General features: G+C 43.8%; 1 protein-coding gene across 2 annotated transcripts in view; it reads left to right on the forward strand.

The window, feature by feature from the left end:
- Positions 1-16508, forward strand: part of pacs1b (phosphofurin acidic cluster sorting protein 1b) — a 74510-nt gene that overhangs the window by 995 nt on the left and 57007 nt on the right. The window lies entirely within an intron of this gene.

The raw sequence follows: 16508 nt of genomic DNA on the forward strand, positions 1-16508 counted from the left end.
GACAGACAAAAGATTGATGAAGCAAGCTGACCGTCGCTGCAACTGTAGAGAGCCACTTTGCATCCATTTATTATACAGCTGTAACAGTAGCTGGTGTGATGTGTGAGTCTGAGGGAGAAGACAAAGCCAGGGATCATCTTTGAGGTGCACCCACAACCCGAAACGTCTTGTTTAGTGTCATATGCCTGCTCAGACTTTCACTGCTTCTCATCATGTGATTGGTGTGTGTGTGTGTGTTCATAAGGGCAATGCAGCAAGGTCATGTTAGGAGAGACACCTCATCCACCTCTAAGCCTCAGACAAAGACACTGAAGCGTTTCACAGCCACTCTACAAGGGGTGGGCTCACAGAGGCAGATGCACGTGGTCATGTGTCCTGTGATAATCAGGTGTAACCTAAATGAACACGCTCCAGCTGCAGCTTGTCTCATTGTTCTTTTTATGGCGCTTAAGTGATAATCCTGGTCATAACAAGTTCGATTCAGGGTCAAAGGTTAACTGCTACTGCTGAAGTAGCGCTTGTGTTTTCCAATGTCAGCTAAGCAAACAGTTGGGGAGCTGCTGCAGCATAAAAACGTGCAGGGACTTTCTGTGAAATCACGTCAAACGCAGTGCTTTTCTCCATAAGCCTGAGTCGCATCCTCATCCAGATGAGCGCAGATGTTTAGGTGACTAAAAGCAATTAGTGGGGAATAAAGGCTCCATGGTCATCATCACACAAAGCCCACATGCTGACACCCTAATGCTGCTTTCTGAAATGCTCTGGGGCTTTACTGGTTTTAGAAGCAAAGCCTCAAAAGTACGCTTGGCTTCTTAGCGGTCTGCAAGTGTGTGTGTGTGTGCACCTCAATGACACAGCTGTAAATCTATGTCTTGGAATTGGCTCTCTTAACTATAACACCCAGTGTTTTCCTGCACATTAAATGTATTTCCCCCCTTTAGTTTGAGATGATTTTTACCAGTGTCTTCAGCTGATTTTTTGAGTAGTTTGGCATCGTGCTGCAAAATGCAATTGTGGACTTTTTCTATTTTTTTTTTTTTATTCCACCCTGCAGCCGTCACGGCCCGTCAAATATCTTCGATTTCACTGCAGTTTCAGCAACATTGAGGCAGGCAAGGAGGGGGAAAAAAGGAGGGTGGCAGAGAAACGGAGGATGACACTGGGAGATGGGGAGTAGCAGCACTGACTCTGTCATCTACATTTAAATGGGATTTTTCACAGACACAAGAAACAGGGAAGTCTAATCTGGAGCCAGAAGAACCTGCACACCATGTACTGTGAATCAGTCGCGGGGATGTCTTGCAGAGTTTTGACTGTGGTGTGTTTGCTTCTTGTTCACTGCCTTATTGCCTAATCTTTGTCTCTGCAGTAAGGACTAAGAACTTCCCCTCTCCAGCCGAGGTGGTGTTGCTCTAACCTCTTCCTGTCTACCCAGAATGCCTCCTTGTGTGTTGTTTACACTGAGCTGTGGGTTGCATTTGCCCTGGCAGGAGCACACATCCTGCTTATCCTGATATGTTAAAAGAAATCTGGACCTGCTCTGTATTTATAGGTGTTTACATACCCACCCAGACTCACTGGCCATGTGGCTCATTTTTTTTGTTGGTTTTATTTTTTGCTCATATTCAGAGGGGAGTTGACAGGAAATACTTGTGACTGATATCAGAATGAGAGATGATATCAGTTGTTTGAGCAGCCAGGAGTCAAACTTTCATTTTCTGCAGCCAAAGCAACGAGTACAGCAGCTGCTCCGGCAGGCCTGACACTTCACTCCATGAACGCAGAGGCAGGGGTAGCGAATAGAGATCAGCAGCTCTCAGGTGCGCTCGTTGTCAGGTGGAATGTCGGATCGTGCCCACTCATGTTGCACGCTGAACATGGTTTGGATTCCAGCGCTCAACAGGAGTGTAGTCAGAGGCTCTTTGTGTAGCTGCTCTACGACAGGTATTCCAGGAATTGGTTAGAGCACCGACATGATCACCTCGCATCGTTAAAGAAGCTGAGCTGAGGGGGAAAGTCCCATGACTCGGGTCGCTGGGTGGATCGTGGGGATTTTTGCTCAGTGTTTCACTTTGGCTTCTAAGGAGAAAGCCTTCACGAGTACCGTGCCCCACTGACCCCACTGACCCCTCAACACCAGGCTTTGTCCATTTGCAGGCTGCTGCCAAGGGATTGGTCGGACTTTCCACTGTGGCCGCTCAAACAATAACTCAGACCGAGTTCACCTTAACAAAGAAAAAAATTAATCATGTTGTGAAACCTACTTAATGGGGCATTAGACAAGAGTTGGCTGATTATGAGATTAATAGAGTCTAATACAGGCTGTTATTGTCCTATTAGAAATGAAGAGCTTTTGCTATATAGGGCTGCCTGTTGTTGAATACGAAAAGACAATGCAGAAGAAGTTTGCCCAGAACAGCAGCTCCATTCCTTATTATTAAAAATGTGTTTGGTACTGCAGCAGAGCAGATGGTGGTCATTTGTGAAACATATTGCTGGAAAGTTGGGGGTATGGTATAATCAATCCCACTGAGACAAGTTGTTTTAGAACAGAGGTGTCAAACATGTGGCCCAGACAGTGCAAAACGTGGAAAATGCAATGAGTAAGTGTGAACTTTTAACTGTGTTTTATTCCTACGAATGGATCAGATCCAAACTGAGGATCCAGAGGTTTGAATCACTGTCATATTTACAACCTTCTGACAAAGACACCACCCTCATCTGTCATACTACGCCTGAACAGGTAATAGAAACACCTTCAAAAAATACAAAACGAGGTGGCTTTTTACGATGAATGAATCGATAGACAAGTTCCTGTTTTATTCTCTTATTATTGTGACTCTACAGCAAAAAAAGGACATCTTTGAATAAACAGTACATTTTCTGTATGTATTTGTTAACCTATAACCCCCTCAGCTGAGGTGTGTAATGGATTTAGTCTGGCCAACTCTCAAACTGGTCGGGATTAGTTTTAGGAATCTAGTTCATGAAATGCAAAGGTTTTCAGAAGGTTATTAGTCTTCTGGCTCACCTTAGTTCAGATTTAACTGTATGTGGCTCCTGTAATAAATGGGCTTGACACCTCTGTTTTACAGCCTACGTTTTTTTAGGATGTCCCCTCTTTAAGCCGGCTTTTTTCTGATTTGCTGCCCCTCGAGTTCTAATCATCAGTAAGGTCTTCCCTGTTCACAGCCAAAACTGTGAACCTGAGATGACATTGGGGAAATTTCCAGTCGCTGACATCACACAGAGCCAAGAGTAGGCAAAAACGTTTTTTTACCCTTGGAACCTGAATATATGCTGCTGTTATTCCTGGGTATCTTTTTCTTTTTAAACCATCAGAGAGAGAAAAAACAAAAATTATTTATTGATTAACTACACGTCGCGTCTCGAGCATTCATTGTATCCACTTTAAGTTGGCTAAGAGCTTCATAATCCAGCTATTTAAGTCAGCTTCTTAGAAGAGAATCAGCCTGACGCCCAAACGTTGGGAGCTAAACACACAATAAACAGTATAAATAAGTGAAAGCAGCGAGGTCAGTGCATTGAAAATAAATCTGCTGCTCTGGTAATGAATACTGTTGGCGTGAGGAAGTGCGCTGCAGAAATGCAGGATGTTCTGAATTATACATTGTGTGTTTGTTCGACTCGTTCGCTGTAATTGCCCCGCGATACAATAGTGGACGTCACGTTTCTCGAGTGTCAGCGTTACATTATCCTCCCCCCCCCGAACCCTTGCGCGCACACCCCTCCCTCCTCTAAACACCGGCTGTTGATCGCGCACACACAACTGGAAAGAAATGGAAAGAGCGCCGACAGGCTATCACATACGAGCATGCTCACAGGCAGGGTGACAGGGCGCTTCATTAAGGAGCTTTGGCTTTGCCGCTCCCTTAGACACTTCTTTTTTTTTTTTCTTTAAAAGCTGAGTGGCCGAAAAGGTCTGAAGTTTCCTCCGCGGCTCGGCTCGCCTGTTGGAGATGAAGGGAGACGGAGCGTAAAGTATAAACCTCTTCACCCAACTTGCCACCATTATTTACTATTTCCGCCCGTAGCCTTCCAAGCACAACTCCTCAGGGAAAGCTGGAACACGATGGCATGCAGTGCATGACCATTATTGACTGTAATGATGTTTATCCAGTGGTTTTCCAAAATACACTGGAATGTGTTTTTCCCAGTGGTATTGGGAAGAAAAATGTGGCAGTTTGGAAAAAGATTTGCTGGTTAAATGTCTTTCTCAGCTGCTTGAAGGCTGACAGGCAGAGAAACCTTTAACCCTGCTTTAAAAAGCTGCTAACCCACTCAAAATTTCACCGTTACGCCTTTTTTCTGCTGTAATTCTGCACAGTGAGACGAATCCTCTTTTGCAGACCTTGCTTAGATTGAAATTTGCTGGGTAACAGTGTCAGCGGAGAGGCCTGATAACGACTCGGAGGAGAAATCTCAGTATCACACCAAGGAACCTTCTCCTGATTTGGCACTTTCGTGCGACGTACAACTTTGTCTAACAGTGTTGTTTTTATTATTATTCCTTTTCCATTTTTTGGTTAAAAAGACTCCTCGAGTATATAAAGAAACTTTCAGAGCCTTGTTGGGGAACGTTTCCCCGCAGTGCTGTTCCCAGGAGAAAATAATCTCCAGCCTTGACGCGTCTTCTCATAAAACTGAAGCATGAAATATGCTAATTCAAATCCCTCATTTGAATGATTTGTCTCCGGCTGCTATTTTGTATATTTCCGCTCCTCGTCGTGACGATTTTTTTCTCTTCCTTCTCGGATGCCTGACGTATGATTTGGTCCCGAGTTCCCGGTCGAGATGCTTTTTGACGTCAGTCGTGGATTATTTCTTCTCTCTGTGGCAGCAAAAGCCTTGACGTGTGTCCTCAAAAGCTGCATCGTGCTGCAATCATCTAAACACTGTCAGTGCTGACTCGCGTAGACAAAGATTGTTGATGGCCTAGAAACATTAAGACCTGTGCACCCTGCTTTTTCATATCTAAATCTCAGTAATAGATGTTGCTACACTGGCTCACCTTGACAGCCTCACTCTGTATTTTTAGCAGCCAGTGTGGGTTATGAAGCTATTTAAGTATTTCTTGTAACTGAATGCGTTTGTATTAATGACGGCATGGAAAAACATCATGAATTTTTTGAAAACGCAATAATCATCCGTCTATTTTCTTCTGCGTATCCAATTCAAAGTCATGGGAGGGGCTGGGGCGTGTCCTGGCTGTCATGAGGTGAGAGGTGGGGTACATCCTGTTGTGGCGCCTTGATTAGACTGGGCGCAACCAGCTCATGAGCAGACGGTGTGGGTCTGTGCAGATATCACTCTTTCTCTTTTTCTTTGTTTTGCTTGACCACACAGTTTCGTCCATGGAGAATTTACATTACGGTGCACCAACTACACGTGCGCCCCAGGGAGCAGACTTCAGAGAGGTGTATGAATGACTCCTCAGCTGTAAAATCAAGGCTTAACACAGAGAGACTGACAATAATATTATCTCACATCCATGTTTTGGGTGGGAGGAAACTGGAGAGAACCCACACAGGCATGGAGCATGCAAACTCCACACTCCCTGGACTGTGGAGATTCTGCTAATCACCGCAGTGCTGCGGTTTAAAGAAAACTTTATCTCAGCAGCTCAGCTTGTACTTTGCAGTGAGCACTGGATGGATGGATGATGGATTTTTTTCCCCCTTTCTCCCACTTCAGAAAAGAAATCGTTCTCTCCGAGCCTGTTACTGCCAGTGCACTCGCACATAAAGCGATGCCCTGCTCATCGAGTTGTGGGAACTAAATGTTCGCAACATGCAGTTTCACAACCACTGTCGAGGCTAACAATGCTGTCTGTGAAACAAGCCCTTCGCACATGTGGTGAGAATTGCACGGCTGCTGGGGCGTCCTTTGTGCAACTTGTCTAGGGTACGTCTCGGGGTACGAAGCAAAGGGTAGTAAGGAAACATGAATGTGACCTGTGTCAGAGAGAGCGATAAAAGCTGGTTATGTTGCAAACGTTGTGCAAAAGCAGGCAAGCAGAAATCATTTGGGTGTCAGTGGGTGTTTGTTTCTCACGCAGGGTCTGGTAGCAAAAGCGAGAAGTGTGAAGCTGAGGTGTTTGGCTGCTGCTGCTGTATTGTAGAGGTTGTTGTCGGTCGGTCTCTAAAGCTGCTGTGGTCTGAGGAGGCCTTTGTTGCGGTATCGTAATGTTCTTGTGTGTGTTTTTGTTGTTTAAAATTTATACTTTTGGTTGCTGCACTGTTTGACTTCTGGTCATGATCTCCCTACTGTGGGGACATCTGACACACACACACACACACACACACACACACACACACACACACACACACACACACACACACACACACACACACACACACACACACACACACACACACGGACAGATTTCCATTTCCAAGGTGCAGTGACAGCTGATTCGCAGGCAGTGTCACTGACATATGCTTTGCTTTCATCCACCGTGTTATGACCAAGGACACCTCGGTATAAAATTACAGAGAAGGACGTGCAGTGTGGAGAAACACAAATCATGCTGACAACAGGTACATAATCACACACACACTCTTGAACTAGATCATCGCATGACGGCAAGTTTTCTCCGCAGCTCCATTTTTGGCCTGTTGAAACCTGAACGCTGCACTTTGATGGAAAAATGAAATTCCAGTCGCTTGCTGCATACCTCTGTTTGTTTATAGTTTTCCTTGAGAGGAAACTTTTTGGCACTTCTGCCTCACTGTTAAGATTTGGACTTTGTAGTAGGTAAATTGTGGGTGCAGAAAAAGTTAACAGCAGATAATTTGCACCAGGACATAAAAACAACAGTTGTTCTTTGTGCGTCTGTGCTGCCACTTTATATCTGTGGTCATGCAAATAACGCTTGCTCACGTCTGTAATCCTCTCCGGCTCAGGTTACACGCCGTTTCCCCTGGGTGATAACACAAGCTCGTAATGCACTTAACACAGATTGACCTTGACACAGCGCCAGTGTTTTAGTACCTCTGTCTATAATTTATTGGCATTTTTTCCAATTCTGTTTTTTCAGGGCTGTGGTTTTGTGGTTGCACAGCTTTGTGTTTCTAGCTGCTTCAGTTTTACATAGTTTACATAGTTTGAGTTTTCTATGCTGATGATGTTCTAGTGCTCTCTTTGAGTAAGAGCAGGCTGGATCGTCCTTATCGTATATTTGAACTGTGTGTGAACGAAATTGAAGGTTTCAAGTATTTTTTTTTTCCAGTGGACGCTGGCAATGTGAAGTAAGCATATAAGCCCAAGTGTTATACACTTAAGCAACCATTCACTGGCAATTTGTTGATGCTGCATTTGAGTTTCTCTTCTGAAAAACTCACTGATGCTGCCAATTAACTTAATTAGCTGCAAAATGTTCGTCCAGCTGTTTGTTTTTCAGCCTTTTGTTGCCCTGTCCCAACTTTGCTGAGACCTGTTGTCATCAAAATGATACATTTTCTCAGTTCAAGCATTCAGTATGGTGTCTTGTGTTCCAATTTGAATAAAATATGGGCTTGATAGATTTGCAAATCATTGTTCTCTGTTTTTGTTTACAGTTTATACAGTGTGTCAATTAGGGTTGTACGTTGGTGGCCATGGGTTTGCCAGAAACCGAGCCAAGGAAAGCCCCTGTGTGGGGAAACGGTGACGTAGCTACGTTAGCTGCATGCTAGGATAAGCCAGTTCACTTCTTTCTGAAGTTTCATAGATAAGAAGCACAACTCCCTTTCTATATAAAGTAAAGCTAATATGAATAGGGTTATAGATTTAAGTAAAGTAAAAGTAAAAAGACACAAAACTAAACTGGCAAAATGTTAGCAAACATGCTAATGTTTTATACTAGTGGCTTTTAATAAAACATGAAAAAAGCCGAGGTGAAGCTGTTTACATACAGAGCAGTTTGTGGAGGGATGGGCTGAAAGAGTCACAGTATTTTACTGTAGTCCAGTAAATGTCATTTATAGAATATCAGAAATGTAAATGAAACAGTAGAATTAATGTAGCTGGAGTAAAAACTGAAACTGAAAATGTGCAGCTTTCTCTTAAAGCTTTGTATTTTTCCTTTTTTCCCCTCTTGTGTTCAGTGTTAGAGCTGTGTCACTTTGGTCTCGCACCGCAGATTCAAATAAAAGGATCTAACCTGTAATACCGTTACACTTGTTGGACTGGCTGCTTCTCAGCTTGACTCATGCTGTGACACTGTGATATTCTCAGTTCTTTATGACGGCTGTACTGTGGCAGGAATGGCTGGGATTGGTCGATAACCAGGGGCATAATGTGATCACCCAGTACCCACCCAGCAACGTGCAGTTGTGCAGGGACGGGGGTGGGGGTGGTGGATATGGCGCTTGGATAGCATCGCCTCCATGTCTCAAGCTAAACTGGATTAGGCGGGTACTCTGCTCATTAATCCGTAATCGCTTTAACGAAGGGTCAATTGTGTGTGTGTGTGTGTGTGTGTGTGTGTGTACGTGTACGTGTATGTGTGGAGAGAGAGACAACAAAGATTGTTGTATGAAATTATTCATAGAATAAAAATAAAAATAACAAATTATTCTGTATGCTCCTGTAGTGTGAACCTGTCACTTTCAGGCACACCCATAGTCAGTGAAATGCAGAAATGCACAACAGGCCTGTGAGCAAGATGCTTTTCCCACTGGCAACACATATGTTATCTTGTGTAACGCACGCAAGCATGCACACACACACACATGCTGCACATGCTGCACATCACGTATCTTGCAAGACTAGATTTGAAAGTCGCCAGACAACAGGCCTGCACTCTGGATAAGGAGGTGCAAACTAGCCAAAACATGATGAACAGACTTGCCACCAAAGATAACTCGTGCTCGGGTTTATTTTTTTTCTCCCTTTTTTTTTTTTTTTTTTACACTGCAACAGTGTCCGAACCTCAATTCGTCAGACATATTTTCTTTGCTATAAACACACTTGATCACCTTTGACAGATTTGAATGTGCTATCTGTGTGTGAGACTTCAAATGTGTCCATGTTTAAAGGTTGTCCTGCTTAGGAAGTAACCGGCCGCGGTGCGTCCTTGCCTGCGGCTATGGGAAGTAGAGCAAGACGGAAGGAAATGGGCAGAGAGAGGGAGAGGCACTGAATGAAGGCGAGAGAGTGAGGGGACAGCCGCCATACAAAACTGAGCAAAAGAGCAAAACGTCACTTCTTAATAAATATCTAGGACACCTTACTTTGCGTGTGTAGGTATGTACTCGTATTCCCTGCATTGTGGGAGCCAAACTGTGTGTGCAGTCACATTCTGGAGACCCAGTTCCCTTTATGGGGACGTGAATTTGGTCTTGAGCATTCAAAATATTTAGGGTTACTAGGGCTGTTCGATATAACGATATATATCGGATGACGATATAAAAACGTCTATCGTTTCATTTTACATTATCGTTTGTTTCGTGGTGTCGCAAAATAAACTGTTTACGGCAATATTTTTTCACCGTTTTGATGGTCACTGCAGTGGCTATATTCATTTCTTAAAGTTCTCTCTTTCTCTTATATTTAATATAACCACACTACGGATGGATAAGAGCCTGTTTTTACGCGTTGTTGTTAGCAACAACGATGGTAAAACCATCGTGTGTCCGCTTGTTTATTTTCCACATAAACCTTTCAGAATAAAGCTCAAGATCCTGTTGAGACTTTTCAAAATAAACTGAATCACGTGAAAGAGCAGATTATTTACGGATGAGAAGCAAAAAAGAGCCGTCGGGTGCTAAAAAATAAACCTTAGACTCAAACGTTAGAACAGGCTTTCCCCCGCAGCACGCCGTGTAATAAATACTCACAAAGAAAACGGCGGCTTTAACAACTTACGTCTAAAAGTTTCATGCATCAGTTAAAACATTCGACTCCAGGTACATGACGGGGAGCTGGAAACACTTCGCGCAAGTCGAGCTGCCCGAGATTCACAGAATTTACAGAAAATATTAAATTTTTGTGATTTATATCGTTATCGGACGATAGATGTCTTATGAGAGTTGGGTCATATCGCACAGCCCTGGTTACAACTTGAGTTGCGGTCGGCTTGCAGTTGGAATAAGCTAATGTACCTGTCGGACATGGACGTGGTTTTGGAAGTCATTTTCGCCATGCATCCTCTCACAGGAAGCGTAGGGGAAAGAAAAAGACAGGATGTTTTCAAAGCCCTGCGAGATGAAAACTCAGCCCCATGACAGATGTGGTTGGGTCCAGTGTTTAATTAGGCCAGCATTTGCTGACTTAATTCGATGTCATCTATCAGCGTACGGCATTTAATTGTCATGTATTTTGTTTGGTGTATGACTGTAATAAAAACGCTGAGATTTATTGCTCATAGCGGCCTTCCCGAGTTGTGTTTCATCTTTTCACAGTAGCTGTACACATCCCCATTAAAGCAGCCCCTCACCTGATAAATATCAGGGCTCGGGATTTAAGAGATGTCTTCTTAAGTGACCGAAAAACGAGGTGGGCTTGTTTGCACAGCTGCAATAAGATTTCCTCTTGGCACGTAGCGTTTCTGTGGCAGGCAGAGCAGTGTGTACATCTAAAAACAACAATAACAAGAGAGGGAAACATGAGGTTGTGAGTGTGTTTATAGGAATAATTTCCATTCCACTACATTTCTATATCCATTATATACCCAGGCACCAGCTCTGAAGCCAAAGAGCTCTATTCTTTGCTCATATTGCAGGTTGGGGCCAAGAGGGGATTTTTTTTTTTCTTCTTTTTTCAACCACTTTTCGATGCTCACAGTGTTGAGTTGAATTCATAAGCGCTATTTGAGTCACCTCAACTCATCCTATACCAACCAGCCTCCCTGTAATAACCACCTGCCTGATATTGCCTGAGTCCTCTGGGGGTGGATCCCTCGTGAATGCCAGGACCTAAGCTCTCCGAGCGCATGACTGAATTGTAATGAGAGTTTAGTCGCTTCACCTGTGTGTTGCTGGGCGGTGTAGGTTTTCCATGCACTGCTGGTGTTCTGTGTGTGTGAGATGTTGTTTATGCTCTCACTGCAGCACTCGAAGCAGCTCCTTCTTCACCTCACACCTGCATATCTTTACTTTTTTTTCCAGTGCAGCTCGTTCTTGCCTCACCTTGCTTCTGCAGTAAATGCTATGAGTGTGTGTTTGCTGACACTGTTCTCTCACTGATTGCTGCACTTAAGTATCGTCTTCTCTGGATGTTGTTTTTTCTTAGCTGTGCTTCAATCAGCCTGCCTCACCTGCACATTACTTTGAAGTCCAAATAGCGATCGAGTGGATGTGTGTGCCTTGTGCTGCGTTTTCACGGCAAAGGTCGGCTTCAGCCGTGTCATTATTTTTGGCATCGGCGTCCTGACTGACCTTGCTGTTAAATGGGGCTTCTGTGTGTTTTTTAGCGCGTTCTCCTTGATTTTCTGCGCCTTGGCATATCACTTTATGCTTCACAGAGTGTAAATCGTCTCGCGGCTTAAATCAAGTAACGCTTTGCTGTGTGTACGTGCGTGTGTATGTGTCCTAGCAGGGTATTCTTGCTTTAGGCTAAGTGTCAGCTCATGTCAGGAGGGTGACTTGCTTTTTGCAGAAGCGCAGCAAAGAAAGGCTAGAGAGGGAAGGGAAAGGGGGGTCGGGCGGCTTCAGCAGCAGAAGAAGACAAGCCAACATCTTACTCTGGAGCTTGTCTTAGAGCGTTGAAACCTTTTAGCACCTTGTAGCATTCACTTTGTTTGCACAGGTAAAGCTGTAGCTCCTGTGAATATGCAAAACAGAACAGTTATAAGCTCCAAACTCCTGGGGCCCGTTCTTCGTACCTCGCTAAGTAGGTTAGCCGGATTAGATTGTTGACGATTTCGCGTGATCCTGGATCAGTCGGTTCCCCGAAGCTCATCCGGGACTTGCTGTCATAGCAACAGAGCCGTAAGCGTAAACCTGCTCGGGAGCAGGTTTACTTTATGTAAACAGGATTAGATCGCGGCCACGCAGGTATGTCCGCTTCATTTATACGAAAGCAACAGCGATATTTTTCCACTGTTTCACCATAAATAAATATTATCAATGTAACTAAAGATAATGCAGCACTTGATCCTTTTATTGATGTCACACAGATACATACAGGTCATTTCCTAAAAAAGGGAAATGTACTATTAACATTCTATTACATGTATGTGATTATTACAGATGTAATTCATATTTCAGAGTAGTAATTGTAAATTACTTGTGTAATCAAGATGAGAGACCACGGCTATAAAAGCGAAGGTGGATTTGGGAAGCCTGTCGCAGCCATGTCCTGTCCGTTTACGCGAGCCACCCATTGCGGAAGGTGCAAGATTGATAAGGAGAGTCCTCAGAATTCAGCGTATATTGCGGGACAGACAGGATCCTTTAGCTCAGCGCGACAGTGTGCTCATAGAGAGATATCGATATTCCCGTGAGGGTATTATTTACTTAACCAACTTGTTGACGAGGGGGTGCAGGACCACCACCTGTCTTTTTTTCCTCTGCCCTTTTCTTGGTTGCTGTTATGAACAAACTAACAGAGTATTACAGGCCAGTATTACCTTGCCAAGAGACGCAAAGCAATCTAAGAGATAAATATTACCATTCTGTAGAATACTCCTGTATTCCACTTTTACTTGTTCCCATGTTCTTGTGGGTCCTGTTGTGGCTCTAATGTGAAAGGGGATATAATATAACATATTATAATATAATATAATGCCATATGATATTGGACAATATAGTGTCATATGATAGATCTACCCTACCGCCTACTGGTGTTGGCCAGAGGGGCCGATGGCGCGATATGGCAGCCTGGCTACAACCGTAGCTGCCTCCACCAGTGTGTGAATGTGGGAGTGAATGAATAGTGGTATCGTAAAGCGCTTTGGGTGCCTTGGAAAGCGCTATATAAACCCAATCCATTATTATTATTATTATTAAATTACCTACGAGTTTGATTTGTCAGCAACTTTCTGCCAGCCCTCTCTCCTTGCTTTTGCAGCCTTTGCAGTGTTCTCTTGCGTTTTAATTAAACTCTGAAACTCCTGAAATCCCTCACTCATGGGTTCTTGCTCTGCTGCCGGAAAATACCGAGCACGCCCCTTGGACATTTTCGCCGACCAATCAGCGGGTTGCCGATCAATGTTTCTACTATCGATGCGTAGCCCCTTTTACGACACCCAGTGATGTCACATTCCTGCGTCCAGCTGTAGTAATCGTCAACAGCAGGTGTGTTCGGGGAACCGGATTAGCGAGCTCACGGTTAGCGCGATGATTTGATCTTGGATGTGTCATTTGATCTTGGATGTAGTAAGCGACGTACGAAGAACGGGCCCCTGGACTGCAGCCGCTGACAACAATCCCTGTCAACAAGTGAGGTCAGAGCCTGCACCTCCACATTTAGCAGGTCCTGAATAGGAGAGCCTGACTGATATGATAACATTATGGTGATTTTAAAAATCTTTAAGTCTGACGTGATCTTTTCCTGACCAATAATTGTGTCGTTTTTTTGTAAACTCAAAGAAAGTGAACAGTTGAAAGTGAAAACCTTCAGGCGAAAGACGTGTTAGATGAGACATCTGGGCTGCTGATCAAGATTTGGGTGTATTTGCCTCCCAGTGCTGACTTTGAGTCATTTTAACTGTAGTTCTGGTTATTCTGACCTGGGTCACATGAAAAATGACTCTAACAGCTATTAATGATTGAAAAAGCAGCAGTTACATTTTGTGGACCGATCAAAGAGCTGAACTGTTTGGGCTCTAGTTCTTTATGGCACCTCTAAGGTTAGCTGTTATAAACTCTGGAACATCCAAGTATGGCAGTCAGTGATCTGTTAGTAGCACATCAAAGCTGATTTTTGCCCTGAATAATGAAGCAGCGGCAAAATGGCCATTCAGCCTGAATGTCGGGTTAGGGAGAGAGCAGAGAGAGTCTGCGAGTGTCGTGCACGGATCATAAACCAGGACAGATGGAGGGTGACGAGCAGAAGTTGATGAGAATGACAGGAGGAGTGCCCCGTTGCGAGGAGTCAAGGGGGAAGAAGCGTGAAGCCGCAGGTGAAGATGAGAGCAGGCAAAAGAAGGATTAGACTGTGAAGGAGAAAAAATGAGCTCGAGTGGATGAAGGTGAGACACAAAGGAAAAAAGAGGAGGAGGTGTGGAGGTGGAAATAGAGTGGGAGGGTGGTGGGCTGGCTTTATCAGAATGGAAGAACATCAAAGCCGGGTGAATGGGTGAATGGGAAAGGAGCAGCTGGGGCAAAAGGAGGAGATACGGCAAAGAGACGTGAGCTGATTGAGGTATTAGATCCTCCACATGGCTCCCCCTTTTTCCTCCTCTCACTTTATTTTCCTCTCTTTTTTTTATCTAATCTTTTCTCTCCCTCCTGTTTCCTCATCATCAGTCTTTGCTTTATCCTTCTCCCACCACAGGCACATTCCTCACTATTAAAGCTAGTCGGTATCTAAATCTCAGCTCTTCTGTCGGAGGCATCATCCTAGTCTTGTCTATAACTCATCCAGCTTTCTTCTTTGTCCTCTTGGGGCCACCGTTGCAGCTCTGCCCCACAGTCACAGCTTCCTTTCCCCAACACCTGTGATGGCCACAGAGTACATTTTCACCTCTGCCGCTGTTGTTTCTGGAGCAGTCAACACTCACGGTGCCATTATTGATCTCTGGCACCTGCTGTCATAGATTTAGCACAGACATCACTGCCGTGAGGCCTGCCGTGTCACGCGGCTGCTGTTTTTTAAGCTTTTGTAAATGAATACACATGCCCTGGGCCACTTTTTTAAACAGTGTCAGTCTGCTCTGTCAGGTAGAGATGGGGGAATAAAAAAAAAAAAAGGCACAAAGCTCACAAGTGTCTCGGCCGTTTGGTTTTTGTCACTCGTCAGTGCCACCAATGAAATTCTAGGAATGCCTTAAAGTACAACTTGTACTAATATGGCTCTCACGAGGAGTAATTTAACTAGTTTACATGCACACATGTAGGAGTTGTTGCAAAGCAAACCATTCACAGTACGTAGGCTGTTGGTGTGGTGCCCTCCAACACTTGTAGCGGCGGTTTTTCCGAAAGCTCGCCTTGCACTAGCGGCACTAAAGAAAATGGGCTGAAGTGCCTCTTGTTTACAATTAGAACAAAGATGTCGACACAAATGCAGTTTTTCTCCGCTGAAAACACGTAAACTAACCTTGATTTTAGAGGGGTTTTTTTGTTGAATGTTCACATTTAATAGCCTGAATAGGCATTCAGTCGGCACAGACTTGAAGGAGAAGGTTTAAATCAAACGATCGGCGTGTTTTCAGCTTCGGTTCTCAGCTCAGTTTTGCATGTTATCAACTCAGGGTCAGACCAAGGTCTATTGATGATATGGCAGTGCTTCTATATTGTGTATCCGCAGAATGTGTAACGTACGTTGTAAACAACAGCCTCTGAGACCTCAGATTAATCAGTCAGATCAATCCAATCCAATTTACAGCTAGTTAAATGTAGAAACATGTGGTAAATACTAAAACTAAGCCTTTTCTTTCTGGATTAACGTTCATATTTTCCAGGGAATTTCTGAATATAAAAAAATCTCAGTAATTCACTTCACTGCTAAATGTGTGAATGGGTTTTTCCTGCACAACAGTAGCACAACTAGGTGAGTAATTTCTATTTCCCAAAAGCACCTGAAATTTTCATAGTGGTTATGAGTTTTTAAAGTGGAAAGTACTGATCATTTTGTTTGTGTTTTATTGGTGAAGAGTAATAATGAGTGCTGTTTGGAAGTTCCTGCTTTAGTGAGGTTTGCCCTTTCACTTCAACGTCTTTTGTAACTGCTGATAAAGAGGACAAAGACATTACACATGAATGCTTTTTTTCCCCCGAGGTTCATTAAGGACGCAATTTAGGCTCACAGTTGATGCAAAGACCCTCTAAAAACAAGAACTGAAACTTACCAAGACCCTGAATGGGGAGAGAGCCGCAGCTTTAATTTCAGTGGTCACTGGGACGTGTATAAAACCATCATCTGTGGGTGTTGAAATTCTAGTACATGTTTGAAGTCGACGTCAATACCCTGGAAAATACTCGATTCCCTTTTTCATTTCAGAACAATACAAACACCACCATTAATCCAGTCAGCCAGGTTACTATAGTAACGCTTATCATGAGATTTATGGTAACTTGTTTTAATACTTCACTGTTCTTGAAAAGGGAGCTTTACCTCTGGAAATTCCTCAGTGTTGATCAGTGTCGTCTGTTCAGCTGCTAGTGAGGGGAGGGGCTGTGTGTCATGCGGAGGAGGTGAAGACGACTGTAAAGAAGTGTGTGACTGTGGCACTTTGAATGTCATAGTGATATATATATATATTTATATATATTTATACTTTTGCTTTATTTGTTTAATTTGACAACCTGCTACGTCTGTGTCTGAAGTACAACGTCTTGTAGGGGTGAGTCTCGAGTGTGTGCATTGAACATTGTGCAAATGCTAAGCTAATTCTGGTTATG

This window comes from Copadichromis virginalis, linkage group LG3, assembly GCF_057382275.1.
Source record: "Copadichromis virginalis isolate Kocher_CV1m ecotype Utaka linkage group LG3, C_Virginalis_male_GT1.1, whole genome shotgun sequence".
NCBI lineage: Eukaryota > Metazoa > Chordata > Actinopteri > Cichliformes > Cichlidae > Copadichromis > Copadichromis virginalis.